The sequence below is a fragment of the Triplophysa dalaica genome, chromosome 22, assembly GCF_015846415.1.
Source record: "Triplophysa dalaica isolate WHDGS20190420 chromosome 22, ASM1584641v1, whole genome shotgun sequence".
NCBI lineage: Eukaryota > Metazoa > Chordata > Actinopteri > Cypriniformes > Nemacheilidae > Triplophysa > Triplophysa dalaica.
Window position 1 is genome coordinate 5641132 of NC_079563.1, and position 20538 is coordinate 5661669.

The 20538-nt window shown below is 44.7% G+C and overlaps 19 non-coding genes and 2 pseudogenes across 19 annotated transcripts; all 21 read right to left on the reverse strand.

Moving 5' to 3' along the window:
- Window positions 1-94: 94 nt before the first annotated feature.
- On the reverse strand, window positions 95-285 carry LOC130412419 (U2 spliceosomal RNA). Its single transcript, XR_008905302.1, has one exon. It is a non-coding gene; the product is annotated as a U2 spliceosomal RNA (small nuclear RNA).
- An 807-nt stretch (window positions 286-1092) lies between these two features.
- Window positions 1093-1256, reverse strand: LOC130412379 (U1 spliceosomal RNA). Its single transcript, XR_008905265.1, has one exon. It is a non-coding gene; the product is annotated as a U1 spliceosomal RNA (small nuclear RNA).
- Window positions 1257-2092: 836 nt separating this feature from the next.
- On the reverse strand, window positions 2093-2283 carry LOC130412420 (U2 spliceosomal RNA). The gene has a single exon (XR_008905303.1). It is a non-coding gene; the product is annotated as a U2 spliceosomal RNA (small nuclear RNA).
- Window positions 2284-3090: 807 nt separating this feature from the next.
- On the reverse strand, window positions 3091-3254 carry LOC130412301 (U1 spliceosomal RNA). The gene has a single exon (XR_008905187.1). It is a non-coding gene; the product is annotated as a U1 spliceosomal RNA (small nuclear RNA).
- Window positions 3255-4090: 836 nt separating this feature from the next.
- Window positions 4091-4268, reverse strand: LOC130412496 (U2 spliceosomal RNA; annotated as a pseudogene).
- Window positions 4269-5075: 807 nt separating this feature from the next.
- Window positions 5076-5266, reverse strand: LOC130412422 (U2 spliceosomal RNA). Its single transcript, XR_008905305.1, has one exon. It is a non-coding gene; the product is annotated as a U2 spliceosomal RNA (small nuclear RNA).
- An 807-nt stretch (window positions 5267-6073) lies between these two features.
- LOC130412302 (U1 spliceosomal RNA) lies at window positions 6074-6237 on the reverse strand. The gene has a single exon (XR_008905188.1). It is a non-coding gene; the product is annotated as a U1 spliceosomal RNA (small nuclear RNA).
- Window positions 6238-7045: 808 nt separating this feature from the next.
- On the reverse strand, window positions 7046-7236 carry LOC130412423 (U2 spliceosomal RNA). The gene has a single exon (XR_008905306.1). It is a non-coding gene; the product is annotated as a U2 spliceosomal RNA (small nuclear RNA).
- An 807-nt stretch (window positions 7237-8043) lies between these two features.
- On the reverse strand, window positions 8044-8207 carry LOC130412303 (U1 spliceosomal RNA). Its single transcript, XR_008905189.1, has one exon. It is a non-coding gene; the product is annotated as a U1 spliceosomal RNA (small nuclear RNA).
- An 832-nt stretch (window positions 8208-9039) lies between these two features.
- Window positions 9040-9230, reverse strand: LOC130412424 (U2 spliceosomal RNA). Its single transcript, XR_008905307.1, has one exon. It is a non-coding gene; the product is annotated as a U2 spliceosomal RNA (small nuclear RNA).
- Window positions 9231-10037: 807 nt separating this feature from the next.
- Window positions 10038-10201, reverse strand: LOC130412304 (U1 spliceosomal RNA). Its single transcript, XR_008905190.1, has one exon. It is a non-coding gene; the product is annotated as a U1 spliceosomal RNA (small nuclear RNA).
- Window positions 10202-11041: 840 nt separating this feature from the next.
- On the reverse strand, window positions 11042-11232 carry LOC130412425 (U2 spliceosomal RNA). Its single transcript, XR_008905308.1, has one exon. It is a non-coding gene; the product is annotated as a U2 spliceosomal RNA (small nuclear RNA).
- Window positions 11233-12039: 807 nt separating this feature from the next.
- Window positions 12040-12203, reverse strand: LOC130412305 (U1 spliceosomal RNA). The gene has a single exon (XR_008905191.1). It is a non-coding gene; the product is annotated as a U1 spliceosomal RNA (small nuclear RNA).
- Window positions 12204-12973: 770 nt separating this feature from the next.
- Window positions 12974-13164, reverse strand: LOC130412427 (U2 spliceosomal RNA). The gene has a single exon (XR_008905309.1). It is a non-coding gene; the product is annotated as a U2 spliceosomal RNA (small nuclear RNA).
- Window positions 13165-13971: 807 nt separating this feature from the next.
- Window positions 13972-14135, reverse strand: LOC130412307 (U1 spliceosomal RNA). Its single transcript, XR_008905193.1, has one exon. It is a non-coding gene; the product is annotated as a U1 spliceosomal RNA (small nuclear RNA).
- Window positions 14136-15003: 868 nt separating this feature from the next.
- Window positions 15004-15194, reverse strand: LOC130412428 (U2 spliceosomal RNA). Its single transcript, XR_008905310.1, has one exon. It is a non-coding gene; the product is annotated as a U2 spliceosomal RNA (small nuclear RNA).
- Window positions 15195-16001: 807 nt separating this feature from the next.
- LOC130412308 (U1 spliceosomal RNA) lies at window positions 16002-16165 on the reverse strand. Its single transcript, XR_008905194.1, has one exon. It is a non-coding gene; the product is annotated as a U1 spliceosomal RNA (small nuclear RNA).
- Window positions 16166-16997: 832 nt separating this feature from the next.
- Window positions 16998-17188, reverse strand: LOC130412429 (U2 spliceosomal RNA). Its single transcript, XR_008905311.1, has one exon. It is a non-coding gene; the product is annotated as a U2 spliceosomal RNA (small nuclear RNA).
- Window positions 17189-17995: 807 nt separating this feature from the next.
- Window positions 17996-18159, reverse strand: LOC130412309 (U1 spliceosomal RNA). Its single transcript, XR_008905195.1, has one exon. It is a non-coding gene; the product is annotated as a U1 spliceosomal RNA (small nuclear RNA).
- Window positions 18160-18991: 832 nt separating this feature from the next.
- LOC130412497 (U2 spliceosomal RNA) lies at window positions 18992-19169 on the reverse strand (annotated as a pseudogene).
- A 919-nt stretch (window positions 19170-20088) lies between these two features.
- LOC130412430 (U2 spliceosomal RNA) lies at window positions 20089-20279 on the reverse strand. The gene has a single exon (XR_008905312.1). It is a non-coding gene; the product is annotated as a U2 spliceosomal RNA (small nuclear RNA).
- Between the last annotated feature and the right edge of the window lie 259 nt (window positions 20280-20538).

Sequence of the window (20538 nt, forward strand, 5' to 3'; positions counted from 1 at the left end):
GCCAAAGTATTTTTCTGTATAAGACAGTCACGTGAGAAATAAAACTTTGCGTCTTCTCATCACTACCTTTCAACACAAGCTGCTATCCCCGAAAGGGGAATGCACCGTTCCTGGAGACACTGCAATACCAGGTCGATGCGTGGAGTGGGCGGAGCAAGCCCCGCTTCCAGCTCCGCGTTTCAAAAATCCATTTAATATATGGTCCCCAGATAGGGGACGTATCAGATATTAAACTGATAAGAACAGATACTACACTTGATCTTAGCCAAAAGGCCGAGAAGCGATGCCCACAATGGGTGGCAAAAGGCAGAGCGTGGGGCGGCACCGACTATTGGGCTTGCGGTGCACATGCGCCTCAAAGGTCAGCGTGTGATCGTACGAACACACAATCAAATGTATCGTTTAAACAACAGAATCAATTAACCAATTAACGAAAGAAGAAATAATTAAATGGGCTATTTTTGAAGACCTGAACGAATGAAGGAACGGACTGAAAATCAAATGTATCGTTTAAACAACAGAATCAATTAACCGATTAACGAAAGAAGAAATAATTAAATGGGCTATTTATGAAGACCTGAACGAATGAAGGAACGGACTGACAATCAAATGTATTGTTTAAACAATAGAATAAATTAACCGATTAACGAAAGAAGAAATAATTAAATGGGCTATTTATGAAGACCTGAACGGATGAAGGAACGGACGAGCACGCACACGTTTCACAGAAATGAAGGTCAGCGTGGTCTGGCAGAATCTCCGTCGAAGATGCGTTCTATACTCGTCTGATGAGGCGTCCAAAATATGAACGAAAAAACAATTAAACAAATGAATCAAACATAAAACCAGCAAACGAATAAATGAATATCTAAATAATTATATATATAAATATACCTACATGCATACATACATACATGTATGTGTGTTTGGGAACGACGGAACAGCAAACAACCGTATTAAAAAAAAACATGGTATTAGGAAGTAATCGATCACTCGATTTGGTGCTCGTCTCTTGCGGAATCTGCAGATCTGACGCCAACAAGGTTCGAAATACGGACACAATACAAAATCTCTCTTCTTTTGATACATGATAAGGGGAGAGCGCGAACGCAGTCCCCCACTACCAGAAATTATGCAGTCGAGATTCCCACATTTGGGGAATTCGCAAAAGTCAACCCAACCTGAGTGCAATGGCCGAGCCTCGTCCTGGGTGAACCGCCTTCGTGATCATGGTGTCTCAACTGCCAGGTAAGTATGATTTGCCCCGTTCGGGCAAGACATCGCTTACTTGCCTCTGCCATGCGCATCAACGCTGACCCCGAGCGAGCGTTCGGCAACTGCAAGTTCCAGTTGATTGCTCTGTAGAACCCGTGGGAAAGCGCACGAAGGCGACGGTCCACAGGCAAACATACACATGAACAGACAAATACATTAAGAATTCAACGCAAACAGTCCACATATGTGCTGAAAGTGTTTCAATTGGATGCTGGACACCTTTTGCATTTAAGCATTTGGCAGACGCCTTTATCCAAAGCGACTTACATTGCTTTATCCTATACATTTACATAGGTATTTGCAATTCCCAGGGATCGTACCCAAAACCTGTTAACGCAATGCTCTTACCACTGAGCTACAGGAAGCCCCGTTCTCTCTCTATCACACAACAGCATTTAAGCCAGGCGCAAGCGTCTCTAATAGGAACTACGTTCTTCAACACATAACTATCCGCATACATTTAGGGCTTTAGTGAGTGCGTGCGTGAGACTGTGAGAGAGTGAGAGTGAGAGTGTGAGAGAGTGAGTGAGTGAGTGACTGAGTGAGTGAGTGACTGAGTGAGTGAGTGAGTGACCGAGTGAGTGAGTGACCGAGTGAGTGACTGAGTGAGTGAGTGAGTGAGTGAGTGAGTGAGTGAGTGAGTGAGTGACTGAGTGAGTGAGTGAGTGACCGAGTGAGTGAGTGACCGAGTGAGTGACTGAGTGAGTGAGTGAGTGAGTACTTGCCAAAGTATTTTTCTGTATAAGACAGTCACGTGAGAAATAAAACTTTGCGTCTTCTCATCACTACCTTTCAACACAAGCTGCTATCCCCGAAAGGGGAATGCACCGTTCCTGGAGACACTGCAATACCAGGTCGATGCGTGGAGTGGGCGGAGCAAGCCCCGCTTCCAGCTCCGCGTTTCAAAAATCCATTTAATATATGGTCCCCAGATAGGGGACGTATCAGATATTAAACTGATAAGAACAGATACTACACTTGATCTTAGCCAAAAGGCCGAGAAGCGATGCCCACAATGGGTGGCAAAAGGCAGAGCGTGGGGCGGCACCGACTATTGGGCTTGCGGTGCACATGCGCCTCAAAGGTCAGCGTGTGATCGTACGAACACACAATCAAATGTATCGTTTAAACAACAGAATCAATTAACCAATTAACGAAAGAAGAAATAATTAAATGGGCTATTTTTGAAGACCTGAACGAATGAAGGAACGGACTGAAAATCAAATGTATCGTTTAAACAACAGAATCAATTAACCGATTAACGAAAGAAGAAATAATTAAATGGGCTATTTATGAAGACCTGAACGAATGAAGGAACGGACTGACAATCAAATGTATTGTTTAAACAATAGAATAAATTAACCGATTAACGAAAGAAGAAATAATTAAATGGGCTATTTATGAAGACCTGAACGGATGAAGGAACGGACGAGCACGCACACGTTTCACAGAAATGAAGGTCAGCGTGGTCTGGCAGAATCTCCGTCGAAGATGCGTTCTATACTCGTCTGATGAGGCGTCCAAAATATGAACGAAAAAACAATTAAACAAATGAATCAAACATAAAACCAGCAAACGAATAAATGAATATCTAAATAATTATATATATAAATATACCTACATGCATACATACATACATGTATGTGTGTTTGGGAACGACGGAACAGCAAACAACCGTATTAAAAAAAAACATGGTATTAGGAAGTAATCGATCACTCGATTTGGTGCTCGTCTCTTGCGGAATCTGCAGATCTGACGCCAACAAGGTTCGAAATACGGACACAATACAAAATCTCTCTTCTTTTGATACATGATAAGGGGAGAGCGCGAACGCAGTCCCCCACTACCAGAAATTATGCAGTCGAGATTCCCACATTTGGGGAATTCGCAAAAGTCAACCCAACCTGAGTGCAATGGCCGAGCCTCGTCCTGGGTGAACCGCCTTCGTGATCATGGTGTCTCCCCTGCCAGGTAAGTATGATTTGCCCCGTTCGGGCAAGACATCGCTTACTTGCCTCTGCCATGCGCATCAACACTGACCCCGAGCGAGCGTTCGGCAACTGCAAGTTCCAGTTGATTGCTCTGTAGAACCCGTGGGAAAGCGCACGAAGGCGACGGTCCACAGGCAAACATACACATGAACAGACAAATACATTAAGAATTCAACGCAAACAGTCCACATATGTGCTGAAAGTGTTTCAATTGGATGCTGGACACCTTTTGCATTTAAGCATTTGGCAGACGCCTTTATCCAAAGCGACTTACATTGCTTTATCCTATACATTTACATAGGTATTTGCAATTCCCAGGGATCGTACCCAAAACCTGTTAACGCAATGCTCTTACCACTGAGCTACAGGAAGCCCCGTTCTCTCTCTATCACACAACAGCATTTAAGCCAGGCGCAAGCGTCTCTAATAGGAACTACGTTCTTCAACACATAACTATCCGCATACATTTAGGGCTTTAGTGAGTGCGTGCGTGAGACTGTGAGAGAGTGAGAGTGAGAGTGTGAGAGAGTGAGTGAGTGAGTGAGTGAGTGAGTGAGTGAGTGAGTGAGTGACTGAGTGACTGAGTGAGTGAGTGAGTGAGTGAGTGAGTGAGTGAGTGAGTGAGTGAGTGACTGAGTGAGTGACTGAGTGAGTGAGTGAGTGACCGAGTGAGTGACCGAGTGAGTGAGTGACCGAGTGAGTGACTGAGTGAGTGAGTGAGTGAGTACTTGCCAAAGTATTTTTCTGTATAAGACAGTCACGTGAGAAATAAAACTTTGCGTCTTCTCATCACTACCTTTCAACACAAGCTGCTATCCCCGAAAGGGGAATGCACCGTTCCTGGAGACACTGCAATACCAGGTCGATGCGTGGAGTGGGCGGAGCAAGCCCCGCTTCCAGCTCCGCGTTTCAAAAATCCATTTAATATATGGTCCCCAGATAGGGGACGTATCAGATATTAAACTGATAAGAACAGATTTTTTCTTTCTTTCGAAAAGTTTTATTGACATCTTTTTCAACAAATATCTCTACATTCACATAAAATCACATTTTCACATAAATAACATTAAAATATAGTGTCGTGAAGAAAGCAAAATTAGAGATAATATCAATAAAATACATTTAAAAACACTCCCATAAGATGTTTAAAAAGCTATACAGCCAAGGAAGTGCCCAATAAAATCTACAATCTTAAAAAACCACTGTCTCCCGTCATCCGTTGTCCAGAACCGGGATGAGTCCCTGACAACATGGCCATCACCCCGCTCTGCAGAACAAGCCAAATTCCTTCTGCTTCTGACGCTGAGCGGAAATCCTCTCCCTCCGGCCCGCTGGCCCGCTGTTCCCGTAGCCAGATTGGTGAGGGTGCATCTACGGGCGACCAGGTGCGGGGGCAAGGCCGGGACCCTAAGCGTCACCCCAGCCCCCTCCTCCGAATGACAAAGCCCGGCACCCCTGCAGCCTAGATGTTACCATCTGCTCGCAGACGTGGAGGGGCACCGTAACCTGTTTCCCTACCAGCAGGTTTCTGGTGGTCCAGAGGACTTCCTTTATGATGTTCAGGGTGAGCCAGAGCGAGACGAATTGCTGTGATGACAAGGCTCTCAAGCTCCGGCCCACCCCGTAGACGGCGAGCTTGTAGTCCATCTGGACCCCACCCGCTAGCAGAGTGAGTGACCGAGTGAGTGACTGAGTGAGTGAGTGAGTGAGTACTTGCCAAAGTATTTTTCTGTATAAGACAGTCACGTGAGAAATAAAACTTTGCGTCTTCTCATCACTACCTTTCAACACAAGCTGCTATCCCCGAAAGGGGAATGCACCGTTCCTGGAGACACTGCAATACCAGGTCGATGCGTGGAGTGGGCGGAGCAAGCCCCGCTTCCAGCTCCGCGTTTCAAAAATCCATTTAATATATGGTCCCCAGATAGGGGACGTATCAGATATTAAACTGATAAGAACAGATACTACACTTGATCTTAGCCAAAAGGCCGAGAAGCGATGCCCACAATGGGTGGCAAAAGGCAGAGCGTGGGGCGGCACCGACTATTGGGCTTGCGGTGCACATGCGCCTCAAAGGTCAGCGTGTGATCGTACGAACACACAATCAAATGTATCGTTTAAACAACAGAATCAATTAACCAATTAACGAAAGAAGAAATAATTAAATGGGCTATTTTTGAAGACCTGAACGAATGAAGGAACGGACTGAAAATCAAATGTATCGTTTAAACAACAGAATCAATTAACCGATTAACGAAAGAAGAAATAATTAAATGGGCTATTTATGAAGACCTGAACGAATGAAGGAACGGACTGACAATCAAATGTATTGTTTAAACAATAGAATAAATTAACCGATTAACGAAAGAAGAAATAATTAAATGGGCTATTTATGAAGACCTGAACGGATGAAGGAACGGACGAGCACGCACACGTTTCACAGAAATGAAGGTCAGCGTGGTCTGGCAGAATCTCCGTCGAAGATGCGTTCTATACTCGTCTGATGAGGCGTCCAAAATATGAACGAAAAAACAATTAAACAAATGAATCAAACATAAAACCAGCAAACGAATAAATGAATATCTAAATAATTATATATATAAATATACCTACATGCATACATACATACATGTATGTGTGTTTGGGAACGACGGAACAGCAAACAACCGTATTAAAAAAAAACATGGTATTAGGAAGTAATCGATCACTCGATTTGGTGCTCGTCTCTTGCGGAATCTGCAGATCTGACGCCAACAAGGTTCGAAATACGGACACAATACAAAATCTCTCTTCTTTTGATACATGATAAGGGGAGAGCGCGAACGCAGTCCCCCACTACCAGAAATTATGCAGTCGAGATTCCCACATTTGGGGAATTCGCAAAAGTCAACCCAACCTGAGTGCAATGGCCGAGCCTCGTCCTGGGTGAACCGCCTTCGTGATCATGGTGTCTCCCCTGCCAGGTAAGTATGATTTGCCCCGTTCGGGCAAGACATCGCTTACTTGCCTCTGCCATGCGCATCAACGCTGACCCCGAGCGAGCGTTCGGCAACTGCAAGTTCCAGTTGATTGCTCTGTAGAACCCGTGGGAAAGCGCACGAAGGCGACGGTCCACAGGCAAACATACACATGAACAGACAAATACATTAAGAATTCAACGCAAACAGTCCACATATGTGCTGAAAGTGTTTCAATTGGATGCTGGACACCTTTTGCATTTAAGCATTTGGCAGACGCCTTTATCCAAAGCGACTTACATTGCTTTATCCTATACATTTACATAGGTATTTGCAATTCCCAGGGATCGTACCCAAAACCTGTTAACGCAATGCTCTTACCACTGAGCTACAGGAAGCCCCGTTCTCTCTCTATCACACAACAGCATTTAAGCCAGGCGCAAGCGTCTCTAATAGGAACTACGTTCTTCAACACATAACTATCCGCATACATTTAGGGCTTTAGTGAGTGCGTGCGTGAGACTGTGAGAGAGTGAGAGTGAGAGTGTGAGAGAGTGAGTGAGTGAGTGAGTGAGTGAGTGAGTGAGTGAGTGACTGAGTGACTGAGTGAGTGAGTGAGTGAGTGAGTGAGTGAGTGACTGAGTGAGTGAGTGAGTGACCGAGTGAGTGAGTGACCGAGTGAGTGAGTGACCGAGTGAGTGACTGAGTGAGTGAGTGAGTGAGTACTTGCCAAAGTATTTTTCTGTATAAGACAGTCACGTGAGAAATAAAACTTTGCGTCTTCTCATCACTACCTTTCAACACAAGCTGCTATCCCCGAAAGGGGAATGCACCGTTCCTGGAGACACTGCAATACCAGGTCGATGCGTGGAGTGGGCGGAGCAAGCCCCGCTTCCAGCTCCGCGTTTCAAAAATCCATTTAATATATGGTCCCCAGATAGGGGACGTATCAGATATTAAACTGATAAGAACAGATACTACACTTGATCTTAGCCAAAAGGCCGAGAAGCGATGCCCACAATGGGTGGCAAAAGGCAGAGCGTGGGGCGGCACCGACTATTGGGCTTGCGGTGCACATGCGCCTCAAAGGTCAGCGTGTGATCGTACGAACACACAATCAAATGTATCGTTTAAACAACAGAATCAATTAACCAATTAACGAAAGAAGAAATAATTAAATGGGCTATTTTTGAAGACCTGAACGAATGAAGGAACGGACTGAAAATCAAATGTATCGTTTAAACAACAGAATCAATTAACCGATTAACGAAAGAAGAAATAATTAAATGGGCTATTTATGAAGACCTGAACGAATGAAGGAACGGACTGACAATCAAATGTATTGTTTAAACAATAGAATAAATTAACCGATTAACGAAAGAAGAAATAATTAAATGGGCTATTTATGAAGACCTGAACGGATGAAGGAACGGACGAGCACGCACACGTTTCACAGAAATGAAGGTCAGCGTGGTCTGGCAGAATCTCCGTCGAAGATGCGTTCTATTCTCGTCTGATGAGGCGTCCAAAATATGAACGAAAAAACAATTAAACAAATGAATCAAACATAAAACCAGCAAACGAATAAATGAATATCTAAATAATTATATATATAAATATACCTACATGCATACATACATACATGTATGTGTGTTTGGGAACGACGGAACAGCAAACAACCGTATTAAAAAAAAACATGGTATTAGGAAGTAATCGATCACTCGATTTGGTGCTCGTCTCTTGCGGAATCTGCAGATCTGACGCCAACAAGGTTCGAAATACGGACACAATACAAAATCTCTCTTCTTTTGATACATGATAAGGGGAGAGCGCGAACGCAGTCCCCCACTACCAGAAATTATGCAGTCGAGATTCCCACATTTGGGGAATTCGCAAAAGTCAACCCAACCTGAGTGCAATGGCCGAGCCTCGTCCTGGGTGAACCGCCTTCGTGATCATGGTGTCTCCCCTGCCAGGTAAGTATGATTTGCCCCGTTCGGGCAAGACATCGCTTACTTGCCTCTGCCATGCGCATCAACGCTGACCCCGAGCGAGCGTTCGGCAACTGCAAGTTCCAGTTGATTGCTCTGTAGAACCCGTGGGAAAGCGCACGAAGGCGACGGTTCACAGGCAAACATACACATGAACAGACAAATACATTAAGAATTCAACGCAAACAGTCCACATATGTGCTGAAAGTGTTTCAATTGGATGCTGGACACCTTTTGCATTTAAGCATTTGGCAGACGCCTTTATCCAAAGCGACTTACATTGCTTTATCCTATACATTTACATAGGTATTTGCAATTCCCAGGGATCGTACCCAAAACCTGTTAACGCAATGCTCTTACCACTGAGCTACAGGAAGCCCCGTTCTCTCTCTATCACACAACAGCATTTAAGCCAGGCGCAAGCGTCTCTAATAGGAACTACGTTCTTCAACACATAACTATCCGCATACATTTAGGGCTTTAGTGAGTGCGTGCGTGAGACTGTGAGAGAGTGAGAGTGAGAGTGTGAGAGAGTGAGTGAGTGAGTGACTGAGTGAGTGAGTGACTGAGTGAGTGAGTGAGTGACCGAGTGAGTGAGTGACCGAGTGAGTGACTGAGTGAGTGAGTGAGTGAGTGAGTGAGTGAGTGAGTGAGTGAGTGACTGAGTGAGTGAGTGACCGAGTGAGTGAGTGACCGAGTGAGTGACTGAGTGAGTGAGTGAGTGAGTACTTGCCAAAGTATTTTTCTGTATAAGACAGTCACGTGAGAAATAAAACTTTGCGTCTTCTCATCACTACCTTTCAACACAAGCTGCTATCCCCGAAAGGGGAATGCACCGTTCCTGGAGACACTGCAATACCAGGTCGATGCGTGGAGTGGGCGGAGCAAGCCCCGCTTCCAGCTCCGCGTTTCAAAAATCCATTTAATATATGGTCCCCAGATAGGGGACGTATCAGATATTAAACTGATAAGAACAGATACTACACTTGATCTTAGCCAAAAGGCCGAGAAGCGATGCCCACAATGGGTGGCAAAAGGCAGAGCGTGGGGCGGCACCGACTATTGGGCTTGCGGTGCACATGCGCCTCAAAGGTCAGCGTGTGATCGTACGAACACACAATCAAATGTATCGTTTAAACAACAGAATCAATTAACCAATTAACGAAAGAAGAAATAATTAAATGGGCTATTTTTGAAGACCTGAACGAATGAAGGAACGGACTGAAAATCAAATGTATCGTTTAAACAACAGAATCAATTAACCGATTAACGAAAGAAGAAATAATTAAATGGGCTATTTATGAAGACCTGAACGAATGAAGGAACGGACTGACAATCAAATGTATTGTTTAAACAATAGAATAAATTAACCGATTAACGAAAGAAGAAATAATTAAATGGGCTATTTATGAAGACCTGAACGGATGAAGGAACGGACGAGCACGCACACGTTTCACAGAAATGAAGGTCAGCGTGGTCTGGCAGAATCTCCGTCGAAGATGCGTTCTATACTCGTCTGATGAGGCGTCCAAAATATGAACGAAAAAACAATTAAACAAATGAATGAAACATAAAACCAGCAAACGAATAAATGAATATCTAAATAATTATATATATAAATATACCTACATGCATACATACATACATGTATGTGTGTTTGGGAACGACGGAACAGCAAACAACCGTATTAAAAAAAAACATGGTATTAGGAAGTAATCGATCACTCGATTTGGTGCTCGTCTCTTGCGGAATCTGCAGATCTGACGCCAACAAGGTTCGAAATACGGACACAATACAAAATCTCTCTTCTTTTACTACATGATAAGGGGAGAGCGCGAACGCAGTCCCCCACTACCAGAAATTATGCAGTCGAGATTCCCACATTTGGGGAATTCGCAAAAGTCAACCCAACCTGAGTGCAATGGCCGAGCCTCGTCCTGGGTGAACCGCCTTCGTGATCATGGTGTCTCCCCTGCCAGGTAAGTATGATTTGCCCCGTTCGGGCAAGACATCGCTTACTTGCCTCTGCCATGCGCATCAACGCTGACCCCGAGCGAGCGTTCGGCAACTGCAAGTTCCAGTTGATTGCTCTGTAGAACCCGTGGGAAAGCGCACGAAGGCGACGGTCCACAGGCAAACATACACATGAACAGACAAATACATTAAGAATTCAACGCAAACAGTCCACATATGTGCTGAAAGTGTTTCAATTGGATGCTGGACACCTTTTGCATTTAAGCATTTGGCAGACGCCTTTATCCAAAGCGACTTACATTGCTTTATCCTATACATTTACATAGGTATTTGCAATTCCCAGGGATCGTACCCAAAACCTGTTAACGCAATGCTCTTACCACTGAGCTACAGGAAGCCCCGTTCTCTCTCTATCACACAACAGCATTTAAGCCAGGCGCAAGCGTCTCTAATAGGAACTACGTTCTTCAACACATAACTATCCGCATACATTTAGGGCTTTAGTGAGTGCGTGCGTGAGACTGTGAGAGAGTGAGAGTGAGAGTGTGAGAGAGTGAGTGAGTGAGTGACTGAGTGAGTGAGTGAGTGACTGAGTGAGTGAGTGAGTGACCGAGTGAGTGAGTGACCGAGTGAGTGACCGAGTGAGTGACTGAGTGAGTGAGTGAGTGAGTGAGTGAGTGAGTGAGTGAGTGAGTGAGTGAGTGACCGAGTGAGTGAGTGACCGAGTGAGTGACTGAGTGAGTGAGTGAGTGAGTACTTGCCAAAGTATTTTTCTGTATAAGACAGTCACGTGAGAAATAAAACTTTGCGTCTTCTCATCACTACCTTTCAACACAAGCTGCTATCCCCGAAAGGGGAATGCACCGTTCCTGGAGACACTGCAATACCAGGTCGATGCGTGGAGTGGGCGGAGCAAGCCCCGCTTCCAGCTCCGCGTTTCAAAAATCCATTTAATATATGGTCCCCAGATAGGGGACGTATCAGATATTAAACTGATAAGAACAGATACTACACTTGATCTTAGCCAAAAGGCCGAGAAGCGATGCCCACAATGGGTGGCAAAAGGCAGAGCGTGGGGCGGCACCGACTATTGGGCTTGCGGTGCACATGCGCCTCAAAGGTCAGCGTGTGATCGTACGAACACACAATCAAATGTATCGTTTAAACAACAGAATCAATTAACCAATTAACGAAAGAAGAAATAATTAAATGGGCTATTTTTGAAGACCTGAACGAATGAAGGAACGGACTGAAAATCAAATGTATCGTTTAAACAACAGAATCAATTAACCGATTAACGAAAGAAGAAATAATTAAATGGGCTATTTATGAAGACCTGAACGAATGAAGGAACGGACTGACAATCAAATGTATTGTTTAAACAATAGAATAAATTAACCGATTAACGAAAGAAGAAATAATTAAATGGGCTATTTATGAAGACCTGAACGGATGAAGGAACGGACGAGCACGCACACGTTTCACAGAAATGAAGGTCAGCGTGGTCTGGCAGAATCTCCGTCGAAGATGCGTTCTATACTCGTCTGATGAGGCGTCCAAAATATGAACGAAAAAACAATTAAACAAATGAATCAAACATAAAACCAGCAAACGAATAAATGAATATCTAAATAATTATATATATAAATATACCTACATGCATACATACATACATGTATGTGTGTTTGGGAACGACGGAACAGCAAACAACCGTATTAAAAAAAAACATGGTATTAGGAAGTAATCGATCACTCGATTTGGTGCTCGTCTCTTGCGGAATCTGCAGATCTGACGCCAACAAGGTTCGAAATACGGACACAATACAAAATCTCTCTTCTTTTGATACATGATAAGGGGAGAGCGCGAACGCAGTCCCCCACTACCAGAAATTATGCAGTCGAGATTCCCACATTTGGGGAATTCGCAAAAGTCAACCCAACCTGAGTGCAATGGCCGAGCCTCGTCCTGGGTGAACCGCCTTCGTGATCATGGTGTCTCCCCTGCCAGGTAAGTATGATTTGCCCCGTTCGGGCAAGACATCGCTTACTTGCCTCTGCCATGCGCATCAACGCTGACCCCGAGCGAGCGTTCGGCAACTGCAAGTTCCAGTTGATTGCTCTGTAGAACCCGTGGGAAAGCGCACGAAGGCGACGGTCCACAGGCAAACATACACATGAACAGACAAATACATTAAGAATTCAACGCAAACAGTCCACATATGTGCTGAAAGTGTTTCAATTGGATGCTGGACACCTTTTGCATTTAAGCATTTGGCAGACGCCTTTATCCAAAGCGACTTACATTGCTTTATCCTATACATTTACATAGGTATTTGCAATTCCCAGGGATCGTACCCAAAACCTGTTAACGCAATGCTCTTACCACTGAGCTACAGGAAGCCCCGTTCTCTCTCTATCACACAACAGCATTTAAGCCAGGCGCAAGCGTCTCTAATAGGAACTACGTTCTTCAACACATAACTATCCGCATACATTTAGGGCTTTAGTGAGTGCGTGCGTGAGACTGTGAGAGAGTGAGAGTGTGAGAGAGTGAGTGAGTGAGTGAGTGAGTGAGTGAGTGAGTGAGTGACTGAGTGAGTGAGTGACCGAGTGAGTGAGTGACCGAGTGAGTGAGTGACCGAGTGAGTGAGTGACCGAGTGAGTGACTGAGTGAGTGAGTGAGTGAGTACTTGCCAAAGTATTTTTCTGTATAAGACAGTCACGTGAGAAATAAAACTTTGCGTCTTCTCATCACTACCTTTCAACACAAGCTGCTATCCCCGAAAGGGGAATGCACCGTTCCTGGAGACACTGCAATACCAGGTCGATGCGTGGAGTGGGCGGAGCAAGCCCCGCTTCCAGCTCCGCGTTTCAAAAATCCATTTAATATATGGTCCCCAGATAGGGGACGTATCAGATATTAAACTGATAAGAACAGATACTACACTTGATCTTAGCCAAAAGGCCGAGAAGCGATGCCCACAATGGGTGGCAAAAGGCAGAGCGTGGGGCGGCACCGACTATTGGGCTTGCGGTGCACATGCGCCTCAATGGTCAGCGTGTGATCGTACGAACACACAATCAAATGTATCGTTTAAACAACAGAATCAATTAACCAATTAACGAAAGAAGAAATAATTAAATGGGCTATTTTTGAAGACCTGAACGAATGAAGGAACGGACTGAAAATCAAATGTATCGTTTAAACAACAGAATCAATTAACCGATTAACGAAAGAAGAAATAATTAAATGGGCTATTTATGAAGACCTGAACGAATGAAGGAACGGACTGACAATCAAATGTATTGTTTAAACAATAGAATAAATTAACCGATTAACGAAAGAAGAAATAATTAAATGGGCTATTTATGAAGACCTGAACGGATGAAGGAACGGACGAGCACGCACACGTTTCACAGAAATGAAGGTCAGCGTGGTCTGGCAGAATCTCCGTCGAAGATGCGTTCTATACTCGTCTGATGAGGCGTCCAAAATATGAACGAAAAAACAATTAAACAAATGAATCAAACATAAAACCAGCAAACGAATAAATGAATATCTAAATAATTATATATATAAATATACCTACATGCATACATACATACATGTATGTGTGTTTGGGAACGACGGAACAGCAAACAACCGTATTAAAAAAAAACATGGTATTAGGAAGTAATCGATCACTCGATTTGGTGCTCGTCTCTTGCGGAATCTGCAGATCTGACGCCAACAAGGTTCGAAATACGGACACAATACAAAATCTCTCTTCTTTTGATACATGATAAGGGGAGAGCGCGAACGCAGTCCCCCACTACCAGAAATTATGCAGTCGAGATTCCCACATTTGGGGAATTCGCAAAAGTCAACCCAACCTGAGTGCAATGGCCGAGCCTCGTCCTGGGTGAACCGCCTTCGTGATCATGGTGTCTCCCCTGCCAGGTAAGTATGATTTGCCCCGTTCGGGCAAGACATCGCTTACTTGCCTCTGCCATGCGCATCAACGCTGACCCCGAGCGAGCGTTCGGCAACTGCAAGTTCCAGTTGATTGCTCTGTAGAACCCGTGGGAAAGCGCACGAAGGCGACGGTCCACAGGCAAACATACACATGAACAGACAAATACATTAAGAATTCAACGCAAACAGTCCACATATGTGCTGAAAGTGTTTCAATTGGATGCTGGACACCTTTTGCATTTAAGCATTTGGCAGACGCCTTTATCCAAAGCGACTTACATTGCTTTATCCTATACATTTACATAGGTATTTGCAATTCCCAGGGATCGTACCCAAAACCTGTTAACGCAATGCTCTTACCACTGAGCTACAGGAAGCCCCGTTCTCTCTCTATCACACAACAGCATTTAAGCCAGGCGCAAGCGTCTCTAATAGGAACTACGTTCTTCAACACATAACTATCCGCATACATTTAGGGCTTTAGTGAGTGCGTGCGTGAGACTGTGAGAGAGTGAGAGTGAGTGAGTGAGTGAGTGAGTGAGTGAGTGAGTGAGTGAGTGAGTGAGTGAGTGAGTGAGTGAGTGAGTGAGTGAGTGAGTGAGTGAGTGAGTGAGTGAGTGAGTGAGTGACTGAGTGACTGAGTGAGTGAGTGAATGAGTGAGTGAGTGAGTGAGTGACTGAGTGAGTGAGTGAGTGACCGAGTGAGTGAGTGACCGAGTGAGTGAGTGACCGAGTGAGTGACTGAGTGAGTGAGTGAGTGAGTACTTGCCAAAGTATTTTTCTGTATAAGACAGTCACGTGAGAAATAAAACTTTGCGTCTTCTCATCACTACCTTTCAACACAAGCTGCTATCCCCGAAAGGGGAATGCACCGTTCCTGGAGACACTGCAATACCAGGTCGATGCGTGGAGTGGGCGGAGCAAGCCCCGCTTCCAGCTCCGCGTTTCAAAAATCCATTTAATATATGGTCCCCAGATAGGGGACGTATCAGATATTAAACTGATAAGAACAGATACTACACTTGATCTTAGCCAAAAGGCCGAGAAGCGATGCCCACAATGGGTGGCAAAAGGCAGAGCGTGGGGCGGCACCGACTATTGGGCTTGCGGTGCACATGCGCCTCAAAGGTCAGCGTGTGATCGTACGAACACACAATCAAATGTATCGTTTAAACAACAGAATCAATTAACCAATTAACGAAAGAAGAAATAATTAAATGGGCTATTTTTGAAGACCTGAACGAATGAAGGAACGGACTGAAAATCAAATGTATCGTTTAAACAACAGAATCAATTAACCGATTAACGAAAGAAGAAATAATTAAATGGGCTATTTATGAAGACCTGAACGAATGAAGGAACGGACTGACAATCAAATGTATTGTTTAAACAATAGAATAAATTAACCGATTAACGAAAGAAGAAATAATTAAATGGGCTATTTATGAAGACCTGAACGGATGAAGGAACGGACGAGCACGCACACGTTTCACAGAAATGAAGGTCAGCGTGGTCTGGCAGAATCTCCGTCGAAGATGCGTTCTATACTCGTCTGATGAGGCGTCCAAAATATGAACGAAAAAACAATTAAACAAATGAATCAAACATAAAACCAGCAAACGAATAAATGAATATCTAAATAATTATATATATAAATATACCTACATGCATACATACATACATGTATGTGTGTTTGGGAACGACGGAACAGCAAACAACCGTATTAAAAAAAAACATGGTATTAGGAAGTAATCGATCACTCGATTTGGTGCTCGTCTCTTGCGGAATCTGCAGATCTGACGCCAACAAGGTTCGAAATACGGACACAATACAAAATCTCTCTTCTTTTGATACATGATAAGGGGAGAGCGCGAACGCAGTCCCCCACTACCAGAAATTATGCAGTCGAGATTCCCACATTTGGGGAATTCGCAAAAGTCAACCCAACCTGAGTGCAATGGCCGAGCCTCGTCCTGGGTGAACCGCCTTCGTGATCATGGTGTCTCCCCTGCCAGGTAAGTATGATTTGCCCCGTTCGGGCAAGACATCGCTTACTTGCCTCTGCCATGCGCATCAACGCTGACCCCGAGCGAGCGTTCGGCAACTGCAAGTTCCAGTTGATTGCTCTGTAGAACCCGTGGGAAAGCGCACGAAGGCGACGGTCCACAGGCAAACATACACATGAACAGACAAATACATTAAGAATTCAACGCAAACAGTCCACATATGTGCTGAAAGTGTTTCAATTGGATGCTGGACACCTTTTGCATTTAAGCATTTGGCAGACGCCTTTATCCAAAGCGACTTACATTGCTTTATCCTATACATTTACATAGGTATTTGCAATTCCCAGGGATCGTACCCAAAACCTGTTAACGCAATGCTCTTACCACTGAGCTACAGGAAGCCCCGTTCTCTCTCTATCACACAACAGCATTTAAGCCAGGCGCAAGCGTCTCTAATAGGAACTACGTTCTTCAACACATAACTATCCGCATACATTTAGGGCTTTAGTGAGTGCGTGCGTGAGACTGTGAGAGAGTGAGAGTGCGAGTGTGAGAGAGTGAGTGAGTGAGTGAGTGAGTGAGTGAGTGAGTGACTGAGTGACTGAGTGACTGAGTGAGTGAGTGAGTGAGTGAGTGAGTGAGTGAGTGAGTGAGTGACTGAGTGAGTGAGTGAGTGAGTGAGTGACCGAGTGAGTGAGTGACCGAGTGAGTGAGTGACCGAGTGAGTGACTGAGTGAGTGAGTGAGTGAGTACTTGCCAAAGTATTTTTCTGTATAAGACAGTCACGTGAGAAATAAAACTTTGCGTCTTCTCATCACTACCTTTCAACACAAGCTGCTATCCCCGAAAGGGGAATGCACCGTTCCTGGAGACACTGCAATACCAGGTCGATGCGTGGAGTGGGCGGAGCAAGCCCCGCTTCCAGCTCCGCGTTTCAAAAATCCATTTAATATATGGTCCCCAGATAGGGGACGTATCAGATATTAAACTGATAAGAACAGATACTACACTTGATCTTAGCCAAAAGGCCGAGAAGCGATGCCCACAATGGGTGGCAAAAGGCAGAGCGTGGGGCGGCACCGACTATTGGGCTTGCGGTGCACATGCGCCTCAAAGGTCAGCGTGTGATCGTACGAACACACAATCAAATGTATCGTTTAAACAACAGAATCAATTAACCAATTAACGAAAGAAGAAATAATTAAATGGGCTATTTTTGAAGACCTGAACGAATGAAGGAACGGACTGAAAATCAAATGTATCGTTTAAACAACAGAATCAATTAACCGATTAACGAAAGAAGAAATAATTAAATGGGCTATTTATGAAGACCTGAACGAATGAAGGAACGGACTGACAATCAAATGTATTGTTTAAACAATAGAATAAATTAACCGATTAACGAAAGAAGAAATAATTAAATGGGCTATTTATGAAGACCTGAACGGATGAAGGAACGGACGAGCACGCACACGTTTCACAGAAATGAAGGTCAGCGTGGTCTGGCAGAATCTCCGTCGAAGATGCGTTCTATACTCGTCTGATGAGGCGTCCAAAATATGAACGAAAAAACAATTAAACAAATGAATCAAACATAAAACCAGCAAACGAATAAATGAATATCTAAATAATTATATATATAAATATACCTACATGCATACATACATACATGTATGTGTGTTTGGGAACGACGGAACAGCAAACAACCGTATTAAAAAAAAACATGGTATTAGGAAGTAATCGATCACTCGATTTGGTGCTCGTCTCTTGCGGAATCTGCAGATCTGACGCCAACAAGGTTCGAAATACGGACACAATACAAAATCTCTCTTCTTTTGATACATGATAAGGGGAGAGCGCGAACGCAGTCCCCCACTACCAGAAATTATGCAGTCGAGATTCCCACATTTGGGGAATTCGCAAAAGTCAACCCAACCTGAGTGCAATGGCCGAGCCTCGTCCTGGGTGAACCGCCTTCGTGATCATGGTGTCTCCCCTGCCAGGTAAGTATGATTTGCCCCGTTCGGGCAAGACATCGCTTACTTGCCTCTGCCATGCGCATCAACACTGACCCCGAGCGAGCGTTCGGCAACTGCAAGTTCCAGTTGATTGCTCTGTAGAACCCGTGGGAAAGCGCACGAAGGCGACGGTCCACAGGCAAACATACACATGAACAGACAAATACATTAAGAATTCAACGCAAACAGTCCACATATGTGCTGAAAGTGTTTCAATTGGATGCTGGACACCTTTTGCATTTAAGCATTTGGCAGACGCCTTTATCCAAAGCGACTTACATTGCTTTATCCTATACATTTACATAGGTATTTGCAATTCCCAGGGATCGTACCCAAAACCTGTTAACGCAATGCTCTTACCACTGAGCTACAGGAAGCCCCGTTCTCTCTCTATCACACAACAGCATTTAAGCCAGGCGCAAGCGTCTCTAATAGGAACTACGTTCTTCAACACATAACTATCCGCATACATTTAGGGCTTTAGTGAGTGCGTGCGTGAGACTGTGAGAGAGTGAGAGTGAGAGTGTGAGAGAGTGAGTGAGTGAGTGAGTGAGTGAGTGAGTGAGTGAGTGACTGAGTGACTGAGTGAGTGAGTGAGTGAGTGAGTGAGTGAGTGAGTGAGTGAGTGACTGAGTGAGTGACTGAGTGAGTGAGTGAGTGAGTGAGTGACCGAGTGAGTGACCGAGTGAGTGAGTGACCGAGTGAGTGACTGAGTGAGTGAGTGAGTACTTGCCAAAGTATTTTTCTGTATAAGACAGTCACGTGAGAAATAAAACTTTGCGTCTTCTCATCACTACCTTTCAACACAAGCTGCTATCCCCGAAAGGGGAATGCACCGTTCCTGGAGACACTGCAATACCAGGTCGATGCGTGGAGTGGGCGGAGCAAGCCCCGCTTCCAGCTCCGCGTTTCAAAAATCCATTTAATATATGGTCCCCAGATAGGGGACGTATCAGATATTAAACTGATAAGAACAGATTTTTTCTTTCTTTCGAAAAGTTTTATTGACATCTTTTTCAACAAATATCTCTACATTCACATAAAATCACATTTTCACATAAATAACATTAAAATATAGTGTCGTGAAGAAAGCAAAATTAGAGATAATATCAATAAAATACATTTAAAAACACTCCCATAAGATGTTTAAAAAGCTATACAGCCAAGGAAGTGCCCAATAAAATCTACAATCTTAAAAAACCACTGTCTCCCGTCATCCGTTGTCCAGAACCGGGATGAGTCCCTGACAACATGGCCATCACCCCGCTCTGCAGAACAAGCCAAATTCCTTCTGCTTCTGACGCTGAGCGGAAATCCTCTCCCTCCGGCCCGCTGGCCCGCTGTTCCCGTAGCCAGATTGGTGAGGGTGCATCTACGGGCGACCAGGTGCGGGGGCAAGGCCGGGACCCTAAGCGTCACCCCAGCCCCCTCCTCCGAATGACAAAGCCCGGCACCCCTGCAGCCTAGATGTTACCATCTGCTCGCAGACGTGGAGGGGCACCGTAACCTGTTTCCCTACCAGCAGGTTTCTGGTGGTCCAGAGGACTTCCTTTATGATGTTCAGGGTGAGCCAGAGCGAGACGAATTGCTGTGATGACAAGGCTCTCAAGCTCCGGCCCACCCCGTAGACGGCGAGCTTGTAGTCCATCTGGACCCCACCCGCTAGCAGAGTGAGTGAGTGACTGAGTGACTGAGTGAGTGAGTGAGTGAGTGAGTGAGTGACTGAGTGAGTGAGTGACTGAGTGAGTGAGTGAGTGACCGAGTGAGTGAGTGACCGAGTGAGTGAGTGACCGAGTGAGTGACTGAGTGAGTGAGTGAGTGAGTACTTGCCAAAGTATTTTTCTGTATAAGACAGTCACGTGAGAAATAAAACTTTGCGTCTTCTCATCACTACCTTTCAACACAAGCTGCTATCCCCGAAAGGGGAATGCACCGTTCCTGGAGACACTGCAATACCAGGTCGATGCGTGGAGTGGGCGGAGCAAGCCCCGCTTCCAGCTCCGCGTTTCAAAAATCCATTTAATATATGGTCCCCAGATAGGGGACGTATCAGATATTAAACTGATAAGAACAGATACTACACTTGATCTTAGCCAAAAGGCCGAGAAGCGATGCCCACAATGGGTGGCAAAAGGCAGAGCGTGGGGCGGCACCGACTATTGGGCTTGCGGTGCACATGCGCCTCAAAGGTCAGCGTGTGATCGTACGAACACACAATCAAATGTATCGTTTAAACAACAGAATCAATTAACCAATTAACGAAAGAAGAAATAATTAAATGGGCTATTTTTGAAGACCTGAACGAATGAAGGAACGGACTGAAAATCAAATGTATCGTTTAAACAACAGAATCAATTAACCGATTAACGAAA